Source organism: Triturus cristatus, chromosome 7 (assembly GCF_964204655.1).
Source record: "Triturus cristatus chromosome 7, aTriCri1.1, whole genome shotgun sequence".
Taxonomy (NCBI): Eukaryota; Metazoa; Chordata; class Amphibia; order Caudata; family Salamandridae; genus Triturus; species Triturus cristatus.
Genome location: NC_140590.1, coordinates 1,017,715,482 through 1,017,737,605, shown reverse-complemented (window position 1 = coordinate 1,017,737,605; position 22,124 = coordinate 1,017,715,482). Strand labels below are relative to the sequence as shown.

General features: G+C 50.1%; 1 protein-coding gene across 2 annotated transcripts in view; it reads left to right on the top strand.

The window, feature by feature from the left end:
- The window catches only part of AFF4 (ALF transcription elongation factor 4), an 862,537-nt gene that overhangs the window by 609,286 nt on the left and 231,127 nt on the right, over positions 1-22,124 (top strand). The gene's annotated exons all lie outside the window — the stretch shown is intronic.

Here is a 22,124-nt window from a genome sequence, read left to right as displayed (position 1 = left end):
GGTTAGACCAGGGTTCCCCCAGGGTAAATGATGCACCCTTGAAACACCCTCAGCGGCACTAGGGTGGCTGGGTGCAGAGTGCTGAAGCTCAATGTTATCCAATGGGGAATGAGGGCCTCCGGTTGGTGGCTGCTCACAAGCAGGCCACTAGGTTGTGGAAGCAAAGCTCCTGGAGCTCGGCTCAGGGCAAAGGGCTATACAAGTTAACACCCAAAGTACACCCACAAGGACGCCTGGGTGCAGGGTGCTGTTTTGGCGTTGGGTGCCCTGTTGATTTCAATGGGGATTCTTTTTTTTTTTTTTTTTTTTAACTCTTTATTTTAGATTTGTTCATGAAACAAGAAAGGGACCATCAAGCATTACACTTATTCGCAGTAGGATATACATCAATATACATTATCACAGATTGCATCACATTGGAGACAGTTAATGAATAGTGGCAGTATCGACCTCCAGAGAGATATATAAGAACCCTAAAGACCCCACAGGCCTGAATCCCACACGGGAAGGGCATACATCCATCCCACACGCCCCAAGTCACCATCCGACACTATCCCTCAGCCGCACCAGGATGAGTCCCCTGGTCCCCATGGGCAGCGAGGTAGCTCGTCAGAGGGGCCCAAATGTCAGGGGGCCGTGACGCAGGTGGCAGCAAATCAGCATACAGCAGAACATTCTCCTGACAGGTAAGCATATCCCGCAGCCACTCCTTAAACTTAGGGCTTCTCCCCCGCCCCCACCGACATGCCACACGCCTCTTGGCTAGCAAAAGCGCACAGGTAACAAAGCGACGATCCGCCTTGGGTATATCCTGAGTGTATCCCAGCAAGGCCTGAAGTGGGGAGGGATGCAGCGGGCCCCCGAGCATCTCACCTATGGCCGCGTAGACTCGGTTCCAATAGTCGTCTATGCTCGAGCAGGTCCAGGCCAGGTGTAAAAAATCAGACCCCGGGGAGTGACATCTATCGCATCGATCGTTGTCACGAAGCTGAAACCTATGCATCTGGACTGGGGTACAATAGAGACGGTGTAAGAATTTGTAGTGAATAATGCGGAACCTACTGCTCGAAGAGATCATTTCGGTTTGCAGACAACAGTACTCCCACTGTGCATCCGTGAGCACTGTGCCGAACTCAGTCTCCCAGCCGGCCCGAGACCTCAGAATATCCCCCCGTTCACGGATGTAAAGGCGCCGATAAAGCGAGGAGACCATGTGCGACGGGGAGGCGGAGTCGAGGAGATAATGAAACGGCTCCAAAACTGCAGGTTCTGCAGGATATGCCGGTAGTATTTTTTGTAGGCCACTGCGAAGACGAATAAACGCAAAAACCTCCAGGGGGGTTGGGACCGCCTCTCCGAATAGGAGCGGGAGGTCGCGAAACCTACCCTCGTGGAACAAGTCCCCCCAGCGTGCCACCCCAGTTTTAAGTTTGATTCGCTGAAATAGACCCTCCTCCAGAAGGGGAAGAGCCGGGTGGTAGACCAAGGGCATCAGCGGGGAGTAAAGGAGCGGCGCGTCCATGAGTCTTGCCAAAACACCCCAAGCATGCGCTGTAGCCTGAACCGGATTGCGATCGGCCCGAGACGAGGGGACCTCCGCGAGGGCCATGCCCTCCAGCGGGGTCGGATCCGCTAGCCAGTGCTCCACAGCTATCTGTGGCATGTAAGGGGCAGGGCGATACCAGTAATACGCGTAGTGTGCTTGGGCGCAGTTGTAGTAGAGCTCAAAATCCGGAATATCGAGGCCCCCCTGTACGTACGGGCGCGTAAGCACAGACCATTCAATGGGGATTCTCCAGTTGCAACAAAGACTGCAGACCTGGGGACGAAGATCTTCTAGGGGTGACCACTGTTGAGAGGGGTAAGTTGGGATGCTGGGACACAGTGGGTTGGGCACCCAAAGCTGTGGGGCGTTGGGTGCAGGGGTGTCTTTAGGCATCAGGTTTTCTTACCAGCTCCGGTTGCGGTATCAACCAGAAAGAGGTTGCATGCTCCACTTGGAGATTAGACGCAGGTGAGAGATCACCAGATCTCAGGTCCTGGTCGCTGGGGAGACCTCCTCGTGGTGTTGGACCACTCAAACTCAAACCGTAGGCGTCAGATGCAGACTTGCGGATTTGGCCGGAGCCAAAGTCTCTTGGTGAGCAAATCTGGTGCTCACGGAGATAGTCTTTCTTGTGGAAGGCAGGGCAGGTCCTCTGGGTTCTTGAGGTTGCTGGCTGCAGGACACACCGGGATTCTGCTGAAGCAGGTTCGAGGTGGGAACAGGTCAGTAGAGCTGGGGCCAAGTCAGTGGGTGTCCTCCTCTTCTTAGTTTTAGATCGGCTCTTCGGTCCTTCTTCTTGTTTGGTTCTTGTCTGAGGCACGGTTTAGGGATGCCCCTAAATTCTAGATTACAGGTGTTACAGGTAGGTAAAGGTTGGTACCAATGATTCCCTTCCTTGGGGTGGGTACATCCCCTATAATGCCACCCTCCATTGGGAGGGGGCATATGGCTCACTGCTTGGCTGGGTCCCCCCTTCTGCAAGATAGCGGGGACTGAGAGTTGTGCTTCACCTCGCCTCCCCTACCTGAGGGGTGGGGTTGGCAAAGGTGGGCACACCTCCCTTCCTCACTTGGTTTTCCCACCAATTCTCCCACCAAAGTGGGGTCAGAACCAGTGGGGGCCAGTTGCTGGAGGCAGCAAAGGCCTGGGGTAGCTCACAAAGGTGGCAAGCCTTTGAAGCTTCCCCATCGTGGACCCTGCACTTCCTAGGGGAGGGGGCTTGGCACCTTGTCCAGGATGTGCATTGTTTCAGACCCCCGAGAGGAGCAGGCTCTGGTAGCTGGCGAGCAGCCACTCAGCCTGGACACTAGTGTTAGGTCGTTTTTCAGGGGGCATCTCCAAGATGCCCTCAGAGTGCATTTTTCATTAAATCCCACACTGGCATCAGTGAAATCATTAAACCCATCAGTGTGGGTTTAATGTGCTGAGAAGTTTGATAACCAACTTCCGAGTTTTCAGTAAAGCCTTATGATACTGTGGAGCTCGTAATGACAAACTTCCAGCTCCCTATACTCTTAATGGCATTACTGCACTTACAATGTCTAAGAATTAACTTAGACACTAGGGGTACAGGGCTCATGCACATGTACTCTCACCACTGGTATAGTGCACCTATCTGGAGGGGTGGCTGATCTATTCTAGGGCAGTGGGTTGTAGGCATGATACACAGGGATGTGCCATGTCGTGTGTGTGTTTGTGTGTGTGTGTAAGTGTGTGTGTGTATGTATATATATTTCTCTTCCAGGGGAATCCTCATCAAAGGCATAAGCTTTAGAATATACCCGCCCATGCGCGGGATCCCGGAAACACTATATTATATGTGCCCCACATATAACATATATATCTATACATATATACATATATGTATAAACAAGCATCAAAGGCATAAGCTTTAGAATATACCCGCCCATGCGCGGGATCCCGGAAACACTATATTATATGTGCCCCACATATAACATATATATCTATACATATATACATATATGTATAAACAAGCAACTGCAGCCAATAAACACTAGAGCTGAAACATGCTGTAAGGAATTTCCACTATACATAAAAAATAAGCATTATAAACACGAGTAACAACATTATGACTTGTTTAGAAATTGTTTTAATGATCAGAAAACAGCAGAAATTCTTATAAATCACAAAGCATAGGAAGCTCCCAGGCTGCATTGCAAATACCCAGTCTAAAAAGACTGAAAAGCTAACTAATAGCTGCATAGCAATAAACTGACACCGTGCCTTTAAGGCACACCTGACCCCCAACTTCCCATCATGCCTCGGTCAGTTATTTCCAGCTCCTTCTGGAAGGATCCTGGCAACAGAGCTCCACTCTTTTCTGAGTCTGAGACTGTCGCCCAGATGGCTGCTGCCAGCACATCATTATAACAAACAAATGATGGCCGGAATGCTGACAATGCAGACATTCTCCCCCAGTCAAGAGATCTGGGTTAAATCCATCGTTCTTTTGCCCACTACGCCACCCCAGTTTAGACATGGCCATATGCAAATCAGTCTTGACCCTGTGCCTCATGGGAACAGTCCAGCCCGAACTGCCAAGCCATGTCTTCCCTGGACCGGAATCAAGCATCCTAGTACCGGTTTCTGGCTATCAGCCGTCATCAGCCAGGATAGCTTGACTCCAGTGGCGTAGTGAGCACGGGTCCCACGTCTGGGAATACCCATCCCACTTAGGGTGAAAAGCGTTACAACAAACAAATGATGGACGGAATGCAGACATTCTCCCCTAGTCAAGAGATCTGGGTTAAATCCATCGTTCTTTTGCCCACTACGCCACCCCAGTTTAGACATGGCCATATGCAAATCAGTCTTGACCCTGTGCCTCATGGGAACAGTTCAGCCCGAACTGCCAAGCCATGTCTTCCCTGGACCGGAATCAAGCATCCTAGTACCGGTTTCTGGCTATCAGCCGTCATCAGCCAGGATAGCTTGACTCCAGTGGCGTAGTGAGCACGGGTCCCACGTCTGGGAATACCCATCCCACTTAGGGCGAAAAGCGTTACATTGGCAGGATTCAGGGGCTACAAGGAGAATGCGGGAATATGTCAGCCAAGTGCATGACTCTCCGCTGCAAAGGTTGGTGGAGGAAGTGGACAGAGAAAGTCCTCCCAGGCCAGCACGTGAGAAGTCACCTGAGGCGGCGACGTAGATCGCGCTCCCCCAGGCGGGAGGGATGTTCAGACGGGTCACGGGCTCGTGATCGTCGCAGGGATAGGAGGTCACCATCAACGTCATCTTCTTCATCCACCAGGTCCTCAATAAGGGACTGCTCCCCCACGCTATCTGGCAGCCCAGTGTCCAGGGTCTCGCCCATAGACAACAACACCACCTGCCATGAGGTGCTGCAGAGGGGTGCGCAGAAGCTGGGGATTGAGATGTCAGTCCCGCAAGTCACCACGTCGGTGATTTTCGAAACGCTTCACCAGAAGACTGCGTCTCGTCCACTGCTGCGTTTGGTCCCAGGGATCATGGAACCAGTCATGGACACCTTCCTAACCCCAGCGACCGTAAAAGCGGTTCCGGCTCGTATCCTCAAATATTAGCCGGCTGCCTCTGATCCGGTCTTTGTCAAAATGGACCCTCCTGCGGACTCAGTAATTGTGGCGGCAGCAAGAAAGACTCATGCTGTATCGGCGTCCTCTTCCGTCCCGCCCGATAAGGAGAGCAGAACCCAGGCCTCCTGGGGGCGCAGGCCTGCTCGTCCGCAGCGGCTTCCCTCAAGGTCTCCAGCGCGGCGGCGTTGTTGGGCCGACACAATAGGGCTCTCTGGGACTCTATGGAGCGGTTCAAATCCAAGCTCCCAAAGGAGGACCAAAAGGACTTCGAAGAAATAGTCACTGAAGGGTCCCTGGTGGCTAATCAGTCGATTAGTACTGCGGCGGATGGTGCGGTGCTATCAGCCCATTCTTACGCACACGGCGTATGTGCCAGAAGGTCATCCTGGTTAAGGCTGACAGGGCTCAAGCCTGATGCGCAGCAGGATTTTAAACCTCCCATTCTCTGGCTCCTCCCTCTTCGGCACTCACACGGATGAGGAGATGGGGCGCATGAAAACTGAACTGGACACCCTCAAAGCTGTTGGGTTGGAGAAGAAAAAAGAATTCAAGCGCTGTTATAGACCTAACCAACGCAAGGGGCCTCAACAGAGGGTTCAAACCCCTCAGTGGTCTCAGAATAAGACCCAAGGAAAATCGCAGTTTAGAGGCGGAAAGTCCAACAGGGAGAGAGGTGGACACCAGCAACAGTCCTCCACTACCACAAGAGGAGGAAAGTCATGAGCTGTGGCTTCCTCTACGACCGTTGCCCACTCCAATGGGGGGAAGTGCTTCACAACATCTGGCAGAGTGGGACAGCATCACAAAAGATCGCTGGGTGCTGAATATACTGCGAAATGGATATGCGCTACGTTTTTGAGCGCGTCCCAAAGACATACCGCCAAAAAAGTCCCGTCCTCACCACTTAAAGCTGCTCCAAAAGGAGGTGAGGGCCCTTCTTCAAAAACAGGCCATAGAAAAAGTTCCTCCTTCGCAAATCGGAAGAGGAGTGTACTCCCGGTACTTCCTTGTGCCCAAAAAAGATCAAGAGCACAAGTTTCGGCCGATTCTAGACCTTCGTCTCCTAAACAAAGTCATCATCAAGGAGAAGTTTCGTATGTTGGCGCTTTATCAAATATGTCCACATCTGCAAGTAGGGGATTGGATGTGTTCGGTGGACCTCCAAGATGCGTACTTCCACATTTCCATTGCAAGACATCACTGCAAATACCTGCGGTTTGTGGTCGGCAGCAAGCATTATCAGTACAAGGTCCTTCCATTCGGGCTAAGTCGGCTCCGCGAGTCTTAACCAAATGTATGGCAGTGGTGGCGGCATGCCTACACAGGCAGGGTCTATTAGTCTACCCTTACTTAGACGACTGGTTACTGAAAGCTCCATCCCAGCAACAGGTGAGGAAGACTTCCAGACCTGTCTGCGACAGTTGCACAATCTCGGCCTTCACGTCAACATGGCAAAGTCCGTGCAGCAGCCTGCTCAGACCATCCACTACCTTGGCTCCGTTCTGGACACAAGCGTGGGAAAAGCATATCCTTCGGAGGAGAGATTGTCTTCAATGAAGCGGAAATGCAGGCTTATGCAGCAGATGCAGAGGCCGTCAGCCCGGCACGTAGCATCACTGCTGGGATCCATGGCGTCCTGCATTTTTCGCATTCCCAACGCCAGACTGAGAATGCGACCTTTGCAACAAGCTCTAGAAGACCAATGGGATCAGTCCACAGGCCGCTGGGGAGATCAAATCTCTCTCTCCCAGGCGGCGAAATCCTCTCTTGCATGGTGGACTCGTCAGAACAATCTGATGGTGGGAGTCCCTTTTCACCAGCCACTTCCAGTGCAATCGGTGGTGACAGACGCGTCTCTGCAAGGTTGGGGCGCACACATGGGGTGCCTCCAGATACAGTGTCGGTGGTCTACAAGAGAGCAGGGCTACCACATAAATATGCTGGAACTCCGGGCAGTCTACCTTGCTCTAAAGGCGTTCTTCCCTGCAATCAAGGCCAATTCAGTCCTGGTGCAGACCGACAACACCACGACCATGTTCTACTTGAACAAACAGGGCGGGACTAGGTCACATCCTCTTTCCCTGGAGTCACAGGCGATCTGGCACTGGCTGCTCGCCCGGAATCTCTGGGTAGTGGCAGTGCACCTTCCGGGGGAGTTGAATCTCAAAGCAGACGCACTCAGCAGGCACTTCGAATCTCAGCCAGACTGGGTGCTACACGACGAGGTGGTGGCGAACCTGTTCCATTGTTGGGGTCGTCCAGAAATAGATCTGTTTGCAGACGAAAATTCAAAATGCCACGCCTTCGCGTCCAGATTCCACCGTCCAGGGACCAGGGGGAATGCTCTTTTGATGGACTGGTCAGGGACATTTGCCTACGCCTTTCCGCCCCTGCCTCTGATTCCGAAGGTGGTATCCAAGCTGCTCAGCGTGTAGAGAGAACCACCTTGATCCTACGAAGGAGCAGGAGGATGTCATTCTCCCTTACCTTCTGCACTTAGCACGATCAGGCTTAAAGTATGCATCAATCAGGGTCCATTTGTCTGCCATTACAGCGTACAGGAGGTCTCCCAATCAACCCTCCTTTTTCCAGATGCAGGTGGTCAAGGACTTCTTACAGGGGTTGAACAAAGTGTTCGAGGCATATGAGCTGCAGATCACACACTGAGGATAAGATCGCCATCTGGTGTTGGGCTCGGATGATTGCAGGTTGTTGTTGTCTTCGGAAGAAGCCTTTGGTCACGAGGTTGGTGACTCCTCCCCTGGACAACAGTGCGCATGGGCATCCACTCCATCGTCAGATTGTTTTTTTCCGCCATTGGGTTCGGATGAACTTTTTTCCGCTCCAGCAGAAAACTTCTAGCAATCAATTTAACTCCTTAATCTTCATTCCATCGACTTCGAAATCAACTCGGACCGGTTCCGGAAGCGGCTGATGGACAGGACACCCTTCAAAAAATGCCCCCAGTGTGGAGCGAAGTTCCCCCACAGTGACCACCACGAGGTTTGTAACCTCTGCCTGTCGCCGGAACACAACGAGTCCACCTGTCCAGCTTGTGCCGCTTTCCGTTCGAAGAAGACCCTCCGGGACCGAAGAGCTCGACGCCATATTATGGCCAAACCAGCTCCAGAACCGGAGGACATCTTTGCTCAAGATGTTCCCGAAGACGACACCGAAGATCTCGAGATCGTGTCCGAGGCCGACGATTCCGATGACCTCATCACTCCAGGGCAGCGTGTGAGTACCACCCCCCCTGCCCCTGCCCCATCCAAAAAGACAGTGGTCAAGACTCCGCCAGCTGGGCCCAGTCGCGACCGGAAATCCTCTTCAGAAGCCCCGCCCTCGGGCCCGGCTCCGAAGACATCTAAGCCTGTAGGTGGCTCGGGCTCGAGCAAACCTCATGTGATTGTGCCTTTAACACCCTCGGCACCGAAAAAACCACTGTCGGCACCGAAACAGGCTTCGAGACCGAAATCTCCTTCGGCACTGAAACGTTCCTCGGCACCGAAGTCTCCACCGGCGCCGAAACGTTCTTCGACATCGATGCCTAAAAGTCCATCGGCACCGAAACATACATCGGCACCGAAAACTCCATCGGCTCCGAAAAATCCATCGGAACTGAAACATCCTTCGGCACCGAAAACATCATCGGCACCGAAAACTACGTCCACACCAAAAACAGCTCATAAAGACCCGAAGCGGGCGTCGCCGCCACCACCTTCGGAGCCAGATTAACTTTTTCGACCAGATCCTACTCAAAAGCGGATCTACATCAATCCTAACACTGGACATGTGACTGCCATCCCATATAAAAAACGGAAGCTGGACACTACACCTCCCCCAGCTCCCATACGGAAAAAGGACTGTGCCACTTCACCACTTCGTCCTTCTTCTCCTGTTTTACCTTCTAACCCGTCCCCCCCTCCTCCTCCTGTTTCTCCTTTACCTTTACCTTTACCACCTCCCTATCATTCACCTCCTCCACAGGATGATAATGATGACTTAGGGGGAGGGGCGGACCCTGATTTATTTAATGATCCTGTTGATCCAACCGACCCGTTTACTTTTCCAGACACAGCACCGGTAGATGACTGGTCTTATCCAATGCCTGACATGCCTGACCCCACTACCTACCCCTCCAAGCCCTCCCCTCCTGATGACCACCTAGGGTTTGGCCAACTAATAAATAGGGCAGCAACGTTCCATGGTGTCACTATGCACACGGACCCCCTTGAGGAGGATTTTCTCCTCGATACCTTTGAGCAGTCACAAAAAACTGTTCATATACTTCCCATGATTAAAGGGGTTATAAAGCATGCCACTGACGTCTTTAAAGACCCTGTTCGAGCGAGGGTTCTCAACCCCCGCATCGAAAAAAAGTACCGACCAGCCCCGCAGGACCCTGCATACATTAAAGCCCAGCTCCCTTTAGACTCCTTGGTCGTATCAAATGCCAGGAAGCGCGTTAACTCACAGACAACTGGAGAAACGCCCCCCCCAGACAAGGAGTCTAAGCTTTTAGAGGCCTCAGGCAAACGAGTCGCCGCACAGGCGGCGAACCACTGGCGTATTGCCAATACCCAGGCCCTGTTAGCTCGGTATGACAGGGCACATTATGACCAACTTGAGGACCTTATGCAACATCTGCCTGAACCCTTTAAGTCCCAGGCCACTGACCTCATTCAAGAAGGCAAATTAATATCTAATGCCTCCATTAAATGCGCCTTAGATGCGGCAGACACTGCTTCTAGGGCGGTCAATACTAGCGTCTTACTCAGACGACATGCCTGGCTCCGTATTTCCGGTTTTAAACCGGAGGTTCAAACCGCAATTCTGGCTCAACCTTTCAACCAAGAGCAGTTATTTGGCCCTGCAGTGGATACTGCATTAGAAAAAATGAAGAAGGATAATGAAACTGCCAAGTCTATGGGAGCACTGCAGTCTCCTCAAAACCGGGGTTCCTTTCGTCGCTCCTTTTATAGAGGAGGCTCCAAAAACACATCAACTGAGACCACGTCCACCTTTAAAAATTCTGGACAAACATCCCCTAACAGAGGTTATTTCCGGGGAGGTTATAGGGGAAACAATAACAAAGGCCGAGGGCGGGGCAATAACAACAACACCCGCACCTCCCCAGCCACCAAACAGTGACTTGCCACCACTCCCCCCAGACCATTCCACTCCGGTCGGGGGGCGACTCCAACAATTCCTACCTGTCTGGACTTCCATCACCACAGACAGATGGGTAAGACAAATTATCCAGTCTGGCTACTGCCTCGAACTCATACAATCCCCCCCAAACATACCACCCAAACAACGCCCAATGTCCTCACAACATCTCTCTCTCCTCAAACAAGAAGTTCAATCCCTGTTACAAAAACATGCGATAGAACCAGTCCCCCTTCAACATCAGGGAAAAGGGGTATATTCTCTATACTTCCTCATTCCCAAAAAGGACAAAACACTAAGGCCCATACTGGACCTCAGACTACTAAACCAGTATATACATTCGGATCATTTTCATATGACCACTCTCCAACAAGTCCTCCCACTCCTACAACAGGGAGACTTCCTTGCCACATTAGACCTCAAGGACGCATACTTTCACATCCCTATGCATCCCGCTCACAGAAAATATCTACGATTTGTGGTAGATGGGCAACACTATCAATTTACAGTTCTCCCATTCGGAGTAACAACAGCACCCAGAGTGTTCACCAAGTGCTTAGCAGTCGTGGCAGCGCACCTCAGAAGACAACAGATCCATGTCTTCCCCTATCTGGACGATTGGCTCATAAAAGCCAATACATACCAAAAATGCGTTCTCCACACTCATCGCACGATTCAAACTCTCCACGATTTGGGATTCACTATCAACTACCCCAAATCCCACCTACAACCTTCCCACTTACATCAGTATCTAGGAGCAACCATAGATACATCCAAGGCCATTGCTTATCCCAGCACTGCCAGGATAGCCAGTATACAAAATCTCATCTCTCAGTTTCAAACTCATCCATCTCTTCCAGCAAGAGTGTTCATGCAGCTCCTAGGCATGATGGCGTCATGCATCTCCATAGTCCCACACGCACGACTTCAAATGCGTCCCTTACAGGAATGTTTAGCACAACAGTGGAACCAAGCTCACGGACAACTTACCGATCTGGTGTTGGTGGACAGTCGCTCACTTCGCTCACTGAAATGGTGGAACACCATCAACCTGTCCAAAGGGCGACCGTTCTTAGAGCCTCTTCCACAAGTTGTGCTAACTACCGACGCATCTCTCACGGGGTGGGGAGCCCACCTCCTTCACCATACCACTCAGGGCAGATGGACCAGTCAACAAAAACTGCTCCACATCAACCACCTGGAACTCTTAGCAGTGTTCCTAGCACTAAAATCCTTTCAAGTTCACCTAAAGAACAAAACTGTCCTCATACGCACAGACAACATGACGACAATGTATTATATACAGAAACAGGGAGGGACACACTCTCCCCAACTGTCCCACCTGGCACAGCAAATCTGGAGATGGGCAATTCCCCAAAACATCTATCTGTTAGCAGAACATCTCCCAGGGATCCACAATCAAGTGGCCGACCTCCTAAGTCGCCACACACAGCAGATCCACGAATGGGAACTACACCCCAAGGTTCTACTCCCCTTCTTCCAAAAGTGGGGACAACCAGACATAGACCTGTTCGCCACTCCCGAAAACACAAAAAGCCCAACCTTCGCCGCCAGATTTCCACACCCACAGTCCAAGGGCAATGCCCTATGGATGAACTGGTCAGGCAGATTTGCGTACGCCTTTCCGCCTCTCCCACTAGTTCCATTTGTGGTACGCAAACTGAAACAACAGTCACTAACACTAATACTAGTGGCTCCCACTTGGGCACGTCAACCGTGGTTCACCACGCTTCTAGAACTATCCTTAGTTCCACATCAAAGACTACGCCTCTCCCCGGATCTATTAACCCAGAACCATGGAGAAATCAGACACCCAGATCCTCAAACACTGAACCTAGCGATCTGGCTCCTGAGGTCTTAGAGTTCGGTTACCTCAATCTCCCTCCAGACTGTATGAATATCATAAAGGAAGCCAGACGCCCTACTACTAGAGCGTGTTATGCCGCTAAATGGAAACGATTTGCCATCTACTGCGCTAATAATGACATACATCCATTGGACGCTTCCATCCAAAACATCATTTGCGATCTACTACACTTGCAAAGATGCAATCTAGCGTATTCCTCTATACGTTTACACCTAGCAGCCTTGGCAGCCTACTTGCAAAATAGGCAACACCTGTCCCTTTTTAAGGTACCAGCCATCAAAGCGTTTATGGAAGGTCTCAAAAGAATCCTTCCCCCAAGATTGCCACCTGCACCAGTGTGGAATCTCAATGTGGTTCTAACAAGACTCATGGGTCCCCCATTTGAACCTATGCACAAATGTGAATTACAATTCCTAACATGGAAGGTAGCTTTCCTTATCGCAATCACTTCCCTACGCAGAGTAAGTGAAATACAAGCCCTTACACTAGAGGAACCTTTCTTACAACTACACCGTAACAAAGTGGTTCTTAGGACAAACCCTAAATTTCTTCCAAAAGTGATTTCCCCTTTCCACCTTAACCAATCAGTAGAACTGCCGGTCTTCTTCCCAAATCCAGACTCGGTAGCTGAAAGGGCCCTACATACCTTAGATGTCAAAAGAGCCTTGCTTTATTACATCGACAGGACAAAACCCTTTCGAAAGACAAAACAACTCTTTGTTGCTTTCGCACCACCACATAAAGGCAACCCAATCTCCAAATCAGGTATAGCCCGGTGGATAGTTAAATGCATCCAAATATGCTACCTCAAGGCTAAACGTACACTTACAGTTCCCCCAAGGGCGCACTCCACCCGTAAAATAGGGGCTTCTATGGCCTTCTTAGGTAACATTCCCTTAGAAGACATTTGCAAGGCAGCCACGTGGTCTACCACGCATACCTTCACTAAACACTATTGTGTTGATGTGCAGGCCAAACAACAGGCCTCCGTGGGCCAGGCTGTCCTAAAAACTTTATTTCAAGCTGCTGCAACGGATACAGGCGACCACCGCTAAGGGGAAGCACTGCTGTATAATCTATCCTCAGTGTGTGATCTGCAGCTCATATGCCTCGAACGGAATATGCTACTTACCAGTATGCATCTGTTCTTGGCATGTAGAGCTGCAGAGTCACACACGCCCGCCCGCCTCCCCGGGACCTGTATCTGTTCCAGCATCCGTCTTACTTAGACATTACACATGGACATCCTTTCTTTCATTTCTATACACTCCATCTTTTCCCATCATGGCGAAAAACAATCTGACGATGGAGTGGATGCCCATGCGCACTGTTGTCCAGGGGAGGAGTCACCAACCTCGTGACCAAAGGCTTCTTCCGAAGACAACAACAACCTGCAATCATCCGAGCCCAACACCAGATGGCGATCTTATCCTCAGTGTGTGACTCTGCAGCTCTACATGCCAAGAACAGATGCATACTGGTAAGTAGCATATTCCTTACCCCCCTGTTCGAAACCCTTCTCCGTGGGAGTTGAACTTACTATTGTCCAAATTGATGGGTCCACCTTTTGAGCCAATCCACAGAGCTTCCTTGCAGCATTTGTCTTGGAAGGCCGCTTTTCTGGTAGCCATTACATCGGCACGCAGAGTAAGCGAGATCCAAGCGCTGTGTACCAAAGAGCCTTACACGGTTTTTCACCAGCACAAAGTGGTCTTAAGGGCGCATCCATCTTTTCTCCCTAAGGTAGTGTCTGATTTTCATATTAATCAGTCCTTTTCTCTTCCATCTTTTTTCCCGAACCCAGCGACCCCGGCTGAGCGGTCGCTTCATTCCTTAGACCTCAAGAGGGTAATTAAATTCTACCTAGAAAGTACCAAAGGCATTAGGAAGACAGATCAACTATTTGTCAACTATGGCGCCATGAGAACAGGCTATCCAGCCGCTAAGAGATCCATTTCCAGATGGATTGTTTCCTGCATTACCTTAGTTTTCCAGCTGGCGAAAAGGCCCTTACCTTTGGCCCCTAAGGCTCATTCTACTAGGGGGAAAGCGGCCACAGTAGCTTTCTTGCATGACGTTCCAATGGCAGAGATTTGCAAGCCGGCCACCTGGAAATCGGTTCATACCTTTACCACAGGCACTACTGCCTAGAATCCGATTCCAGAGCGGATGCTCAAGTAGGCCAAGCCTGCTTGAGGAACCTATTTGGGTAGCTTGGTTTATCTAAGCATACTGTTCATTCTCTGTTTTTTTCCTTTGCCCGCAGGGAGAGGAGGTGAGGCTCGCTATTCTATTCTAATGCTTATGACTATTGATGAGGATCCCCTGGAAGAGAAGGATTAGTTACTTACCTGTAATCCTAGTTCTCTTCCAGGGGTATCCTCATCAAAGTCATAAGCAACCCTCCCGCCTCCCCGGGCAAAGGTGTGTTATCTTTTTCAGAGGTTATTTCTTTGTGCCATGGCTTTTCAGTCTCCGCAAAGAACAACTGACCTAACTGTCACCCCTGAGGCATGATGGGAAGTTGGAGGTCAGGTGTGCCTTAAAGGCACGGTGTCAGTTTATTGCTATGCAGCTATTGGTTAGCTTTTCAGTCTTTTTAGACTGGGTATTTGCAATGCAGCCTGGGAGCTTCCTATGCTTTCAGTGATTTATAAGAATTTCTGCTGTTTTCTGAGCATTAAAATAGTTTCTAAACAAGTCATAATGTTGTTTCTCGTGTTTATAATGCTTTTTTTTATGTATAGTGGAAATCCCTTACAGCATGTTTCAACTCTAGTGTTTATTGGCTGCAGTTGCTTGTTTATACATATATGTATATATGCATAGAGATATATATGTGGGGCACATATAATATAGTGTTTCCGGGATCCAGCGCAATATATATATATATATATATATATATATTTGAGGCATATGAGCTGCAGATTATACACTGTGCATAGCTCGCCATCTGGTGTTGGGCCCGGATGTTTGCAGTTTGTTTTTCCTCTTGGAAAGTCTTTGGAAGTCACGAGTTAGGTGACTCCTCCTCTGGTTGGTATTGCGCATGGGCTTCGGCTCCATCCTCAGATTGTTTTTTTCCGCCATCAGGCTCGGATGTAATACTTCGCGCTCCGGTTCCGAACTTCCCAGTTCAACGGTCGACGCAAAAATCCTCGCTCATCGAGCTTCTTCAGATAATAAATCATCTTACTCATCTTCTTCTTCGGCACTTCTTCGATTCCGGTCGTCGACGGCGGCCTTCGGGCCTATTCCGGCTCCGGTCTCGGCTGATGGAAAGAACTCCCTTCAAGAAGTGCCCTCGATGTGGGTCCAAGTTTCTCCACACCAATCTTCATGAGGTGTGCAACCTCTGCCTCTCCCCAGAACACGAGGCCCGAGACTGTCCTGCCTGCAAGTCTTTTCGCTCAAAAAAGACCATTCAAGATCGACGGGCTAGACTCAACATTGCGCACTCCTCGACCTCCGCTCCAGTCGACATCTTCGGGGATGACGTCGAAGCTCTGGGACAGCAGGACATCGAACAGGAGGACGACGACCTCGTCAGCGCTTCCGAGGCCGACGACTCAGATGTGGAGGATATCACCCCGGCGCAGCGGGTCGTGAGTACATTACCCCCTCCCACGCCGATACCGAAAAAGGCTTCGGTCACACCTTCGCCTCTGGGCCTAGGCAAGACCAAGGACACTGCTTCTCACACCCCAACTTCGGGCCCGGTAAAGAAGCCTATTAAGCCTTCCGGCAGCTTGGGCTCGAGCCAGCCGACCACCGGTGCCGAGAAACACCCTTCGGCACCGAAGAAAAAATCGGCCTCCACCTCCACACCGAACCAGGCACCGAAGTCTTCAGTGTCGAAACCTGCTCCTCCGGCGCCGATCAAACATCACAAGGCCCTCGGCACCGATACTCCCGTGCCGAGGCCTTCTTCGGCACCGACCAAAAAATCGGAGGTTCCAAAGAAGCACGGCTTCGATGAGCCTAAAAAGCCGTCGGCCCCGAAAATTTCGGCGCCGACCGAACAACCAGTGTCACAGGAACTTTTCACACCGGATCCTCTGCAAAAAAACACTCACCAAGGATCCAAAGACTGGACACTTGACATTGTCTTCAAAAAAGAGACACTTGGACAAACCAGCTACACCTCCACCTCCACCTCCAAAGAGAAAGGACATTGCTACCTATCCTTTCAGGGTGTCTTCCCCACCTCCTCCACCCTCTCCACCTCCACCCCCTCCACCTCATCGTTCCCCCACCTTGTCTCCTGTCCCAGACGATTTGGAAGACCCTTATTATGATCCAGCAGATGTGCCACAAGACCCCACCCCTACTGGATCTCCAGACCCATGGGATGATTATAACAATCCGGACATCCCAGATGTCCCACAGGATGACCTTTACCCATCTAGGCCATCCCCACCTGAAGATACCTTGGGTTTTCACCATTTGTTACAACGGGCGGCACACTACCCAGTGGAGGAGGATTTTCTCCTAGACACCTTTGACGATGCACCTAGGTCTACTGCCATTCTACCTATCTTAAAGGGCGTAATTAAACATGCACCTGAGGTTTTTAAAGGCCCAGTCAGGGCCAGGGTCCTAAACCCTCGTATAGAGAAGAAATACAAAGCCGCCCCCACAGACCCTTCTTACATTAAAGGCCCTGCACCATTGGATTCCCTAGGGGTATCTACAGCTAGGAAGTGCTCAAATTCTCAGGCGTCAGGCGAAGCACCCCCACCTGACAAAGAGTCTAAGCTGCCAATATATGGCGTATCACCAATACGCAAGGACTGTTGGCCCGATACAACAGGGCGCATTATGATGAGCTAGAGACCATCATGCACCATCTCCCTGAAAAGTACAAGACTAGGGCTTATGAATTGATTCAAGAGGGAAAAACAATAACTAATACCTCGATATGCTGTGCCCTAGATGCAGCAGATACAGCCTCCAGGGCCATAAACACCAGTGTCCTTCTCCGTCGCCATCCCTGACTCAGAGTTTCAGGGTTTAACCCGGAGGTACAAGCCTCTATATTAAACCACCCATTCGACCAAGATCATCTATTTGGCCCCAAAGTAGACGAAGCCCTCAAAGATGAAAAAAGAAAGACACGGCGAAATCCATGGGAGCCCTGCAGTCACATACTCCAGGCGCTCCTTTCGCCGCTCTTCCTTTTGGGGCACGGGCAGAGGCTACTCCTCGGATAGTGCATCCACGTCCTACAAATCCCCTCCTCAATCTACCTTCACAAAGGGTTATCAAAGAGGCGGATACAGAGGCAATAATAATAAGGGCAGAGGCAAGACCAATACCGCCCGCTCTGCCACACCTCCTGCCCAATGACTTTCCCCCGCTCCCTCCAGACCATTCCACTCCGGTCGGAGGCAGAATACAACCTTTTCTTCACATCTGGGAGACAATCACCTCAGACTGATGGGTGACACAAATTATTCATTCAGGTTATTGCCTATATTTAACATCAACCCCCCTAAACATTCCACCCAGGCACCGCCCTATGTCTCAAGATCATACTGCGCTATTAACACGAGGTGATCTCCCTCCTGCAAAAAGGAGCAATAGAGCAGGTCCCCATAAATCAACAAAATTTAGGGGTCTACTCCCTGTACTTTCTGATTCCAAAGACGGACAAGACTCTACGACCTACCCTAGATCTCAGATCTCTAAACACCTACATACATTCAGACGATTTTCACATGGTAACCCTTCAACAGGTTCTTCCACTCCTCTCCCAGAACGATTTTCTCACCACTCTGTATTTGAAAGACGCATACTTTCACATCCCAGTACACCAGTCTCACAGAAAGTACCTCCGATTTGTGGTGGACGGACAACACTACCAGTTCAAGGTGCTCCCGTTCGGGGTAACAGCACCAAGGGTTTTCACCAAGTGCCTGGCAGTAGTGGCTGCACACCTCAGAAGACAGCACATTCACGTCTTCCCGTATCTGGACGATTGGCTCATAAAAGCCACGTCCTACCAACAATGTGTGCAACATACCGCCGCTACGGTCCAACTACTTCACCAGCTAGGTTTCACGGTGAACCATCAAAAATCCCACCTGGTACCATCACACACAAAACAATATCTCAGAGCCACCATAGACACCTCAAAAGCCATAGCCTATCCCAATCCTGCCAGGATTGCAAAAATACAGGCTCTGCGTCAACAATTCCTATGTCAACACTCTCTCCCAGCAAGAGTGTTTATGCAGCTCATAGGGCCTCTTGCATCTTTATAGTGCCCCATGCAAGACTCCAAATCCGTCCACTCCAAGAGTGCTTAGCGCGCCAGTGGAACCAGGCCCAGGGACAACTGACAGATCGCTCTCTGCAGTGGTGGAACACCACAAACCTTTCCAGAGGCCGACCGTTCCTGGACCCGATCCCACAAATAATCCTAACAGATGCATCGCTCTCCGGCTGGGGAGCTCATCTGTTACATCTCACAGCACAAGGCACATGGATGCCGCAACAGAAGTTACTCCACATCAACCATCTGGAGTTACTGGTGATCTCCCTCGCCCTAAAATCCTTCCAGACGCAGATTTCAGGCAAGGCAGTCCTCATTCGCACAGACAACATGACTGCCATGTACTACATTCAAAAACAGGGGGGCACACACTCTCCACAGCTCTCTGTTTGCACAGAGCATATGGAGATGGGCAATTCCACAAAAGATTTTTCTCCTAGCCCAACACGTCCCAGGAGTCCAAAACACCGTGGCAGATCTGCTTAGCAGGCAGACACAGCAGATCCACGAGTGGGAACTTCACCCACAAGTCCATCACCCGTTCTTTCAGAAGTGGGGGCATCCACACATAGACCTATTTGCCACCCACGAAAACAAAAAATGCCGAAGCTTCGCCGCCAGATATCCACACCCATTGTCCAAAGGCAATGCGATATGGATGAACTGGTCAAACAAATTTGCATACACTTTTCCACCTCTCCCACTTATTCCATTAGTGGTGCGAAAGCTACAACAGCATTCCCTAACTCTGATCCTAGTAGCTCCAACATGGGCCAGACAACCGTGGTACACCACACTGCTGGAACTCTCAGTAGTACCACACCAAAAGCTACACCTCTCACCATGCCTCCTAACCCAGAACCATGGAGAGATCTGGCACCCGGACCCAGCTCAGCCTTGCGATCTGGCTCCTGAGGTCCTAGAATTCGGATACCTTAACCTTCCCCCTGATTGCATGAACATTATCAGGGAAGCTAGACGCCCTACTACTAGAGCGTGCTATGCAGCAAAGTGGAAAAGGTTTGTTGTTTACTGCCACAACAACACAATCAATCCTTTAAATGTATCCATACAACACATTATATGTTATTTACTCCATTTACAAAGGTGTACCCTAGCATATACTTCCATTCGGTTACACCTCGCTGCAATTGCTGCTTATTTACAGAACAGGCAGCACCTCTCACTTTTCAAAGTGCCTGCCATCAAAGCCTTTATGGAAGGCCTCAAAAGAGTAATTCCACCCAGAGTACCACCCTCACCTGTCTGGAACTTGAATATAGTCCTCACACGGTTAATGGGACCCCCTTTCGAACCATTACATAAATGTGAGCTGCAATTTCTCACATGGAAAACGGCTTTCCTAGTGGCCATCACTTCCCTCAGGATGGTTAGTGAAATACAAGCACTCACTATACAGGAACCTTTTCTCCAGATGCATCAGAACAAGGTTGTACTCCGCACCAAACCCCAAACTTCTACCCAAAGTCATTTCTCCATTCCATCTAAACCAGTCGGTAGAATTACCAGTCTTTTTCTCGCAAACCCAAACAGTTGCGGAAAGGGCTTTACACACACTGGATGTTAAAAGGGCTTTACTTTACTAGATCCAAAGGACACAACCTTTCAGGAAAACCAAATAGCTATTTATCTCCTTCTCCCCACCACACAAAGGCAACCCTATTTCTAAATCAGGGATAGCTAGGTGGATTGTAAAATGCATACAGACTTGCTACCACAAAGCAAAACGAACGCTATCTGTTCCCCCTAAAGCCCACTCTACAAGGAAGATAGGGGTTTCTATGGCTTTCCTAGGGAACATACCACTAGATGACATCTGCAAAGCAGCGACATGGTCAACACCGCACACCTTCACAAAACATTACTGTGTAGATGTGCAAACCAAGCAACAAGCTAGTGTGGGCCAAGCTGTACTAAAAACACTGTTTCAAACAACTGCAACGGATGCCGGTGGTCGCTGCTAGGTTTGGGTACTGCTATATAATCTATGCACAGTGTATAATCTGCAGCTCATATGCCTCGAACGGAATATGCTATTTACCAGTATACATCTGTTCTTGGCATGTAGAGCTGCAGATCTATACAAGCCCACCCGCCTCCTGTATCCGTTCCAGTCTTATCTTATTTAGATACAATACACATGGATTTCTTTACTGTTACTACTACGCTCCATCTTTCCCTGCTGGCGAAAAACAATCTGAGGATGGAGCCGAAGCCCATGCGCAATACCAACCAGAGGAGGAGTCACCGAACTCGTGACTTCCAAAGACTTTCCAAGAGGAAAAACAAACTGCAAACATCCGGGCCCAACACCAGATGGCGAGCTATGCACAGTGTATAGATCTGCAGCTCTACATGCCAAGAACAGATGCATACTGGTAAATAGCATATTCCATATATATAATCTCTATCTCTATCGGTGGGCACAATAAGTGCTGCAACCCTTAGAGGCCTTTCCTGTGGTACCATTTACAAGGGACTGACGGATGCCTGTGGCCAAAGATTGCCAATTGGGTTTTCTCTTAATGCAGTTTTAGGGAAAAAACATAGCTATGCCCTGGGTACCGGTTTGGCAGGAACACAGGGCACACTCAGTCAAAAGTACATCAGCAGTTTAGCAAAAAGTACGGGTAGCCATGCAAAAAGATAGCAATTTCCTACAGTCCAGCCTGCCACCACAGATGCGTTTCTGACCCTCTAGGAGGTGAGAACCCTGCTCTCAGAGGTCAGGAACAATGCCTGCTTTGGCAGCAGGTCTTTACACCTCCTCTATACAGGATGGCTAACAATCAGCATACCAAGGCCAGAGGCTTCAAACCTTTGTGGCCTTTGATATGCGACCATGGCATCCCCCATACCTGGGAGATGCCACCCCATCCCGGAGTCCCATTTGGCACCAGGACAGGCGGGGAATTAGTATGTGAAGTAGTAGTGACGAACACCCAGGTCAGTCACAGCCCTAAGGTGAGCTGCTGGATGTGCCCCACTCACTGAAATTTTGTCCATCTTGGTGATGGCAGATTTTAGGAAACAGAGACATGGTTATGCCCACTTCCTATAGGAGTAGTGAACCCAGGGGTAGGTAGTCCATTGGCTACTACTCTCCTAAGCTGACAGGCCTTGAAGTTGGTCTTCAGAGCATTTTTTCGACTAGTGCCGTTGCGTTTAATGCACATATCCTAATACACGAGGGTGCTTATGCATAGAATGAAACGGGCAATAGGTCCAACAGGGGCTGTGGGTTGCAGGGGCTACCCACAGCTGGGGGGGCATCTGGGCCGGAGTTCGGGAGGGACTCCGGCAACGGGCAGGTCTCTGTACCTAGCCCACAGTTAGAACAGTCCTCTTGAACGTAGGGGATATTTGCCTGAATTCTTGAGACGTCGTATATCCTTTGTCTGGGACGGGGTTGTGGTTTGGAAGGGATAATTCAGGGAGGTTATCTGAAATATTATGGTATCCTGCTTGATACAAGGTGCTAACATGGGTATTGGTTGTGTTTTTACAAAATAAGAATAGTTTAAAAAATAAAATTGTTTAGATGTTCTGTGACAGTCTGGTAAATTGGACGAGTTCACTCAAATGCAGACCTATAGGTTAACATTGGCCATAGGGCCAGTAAACCATTGGCTATATGGCCTGTAA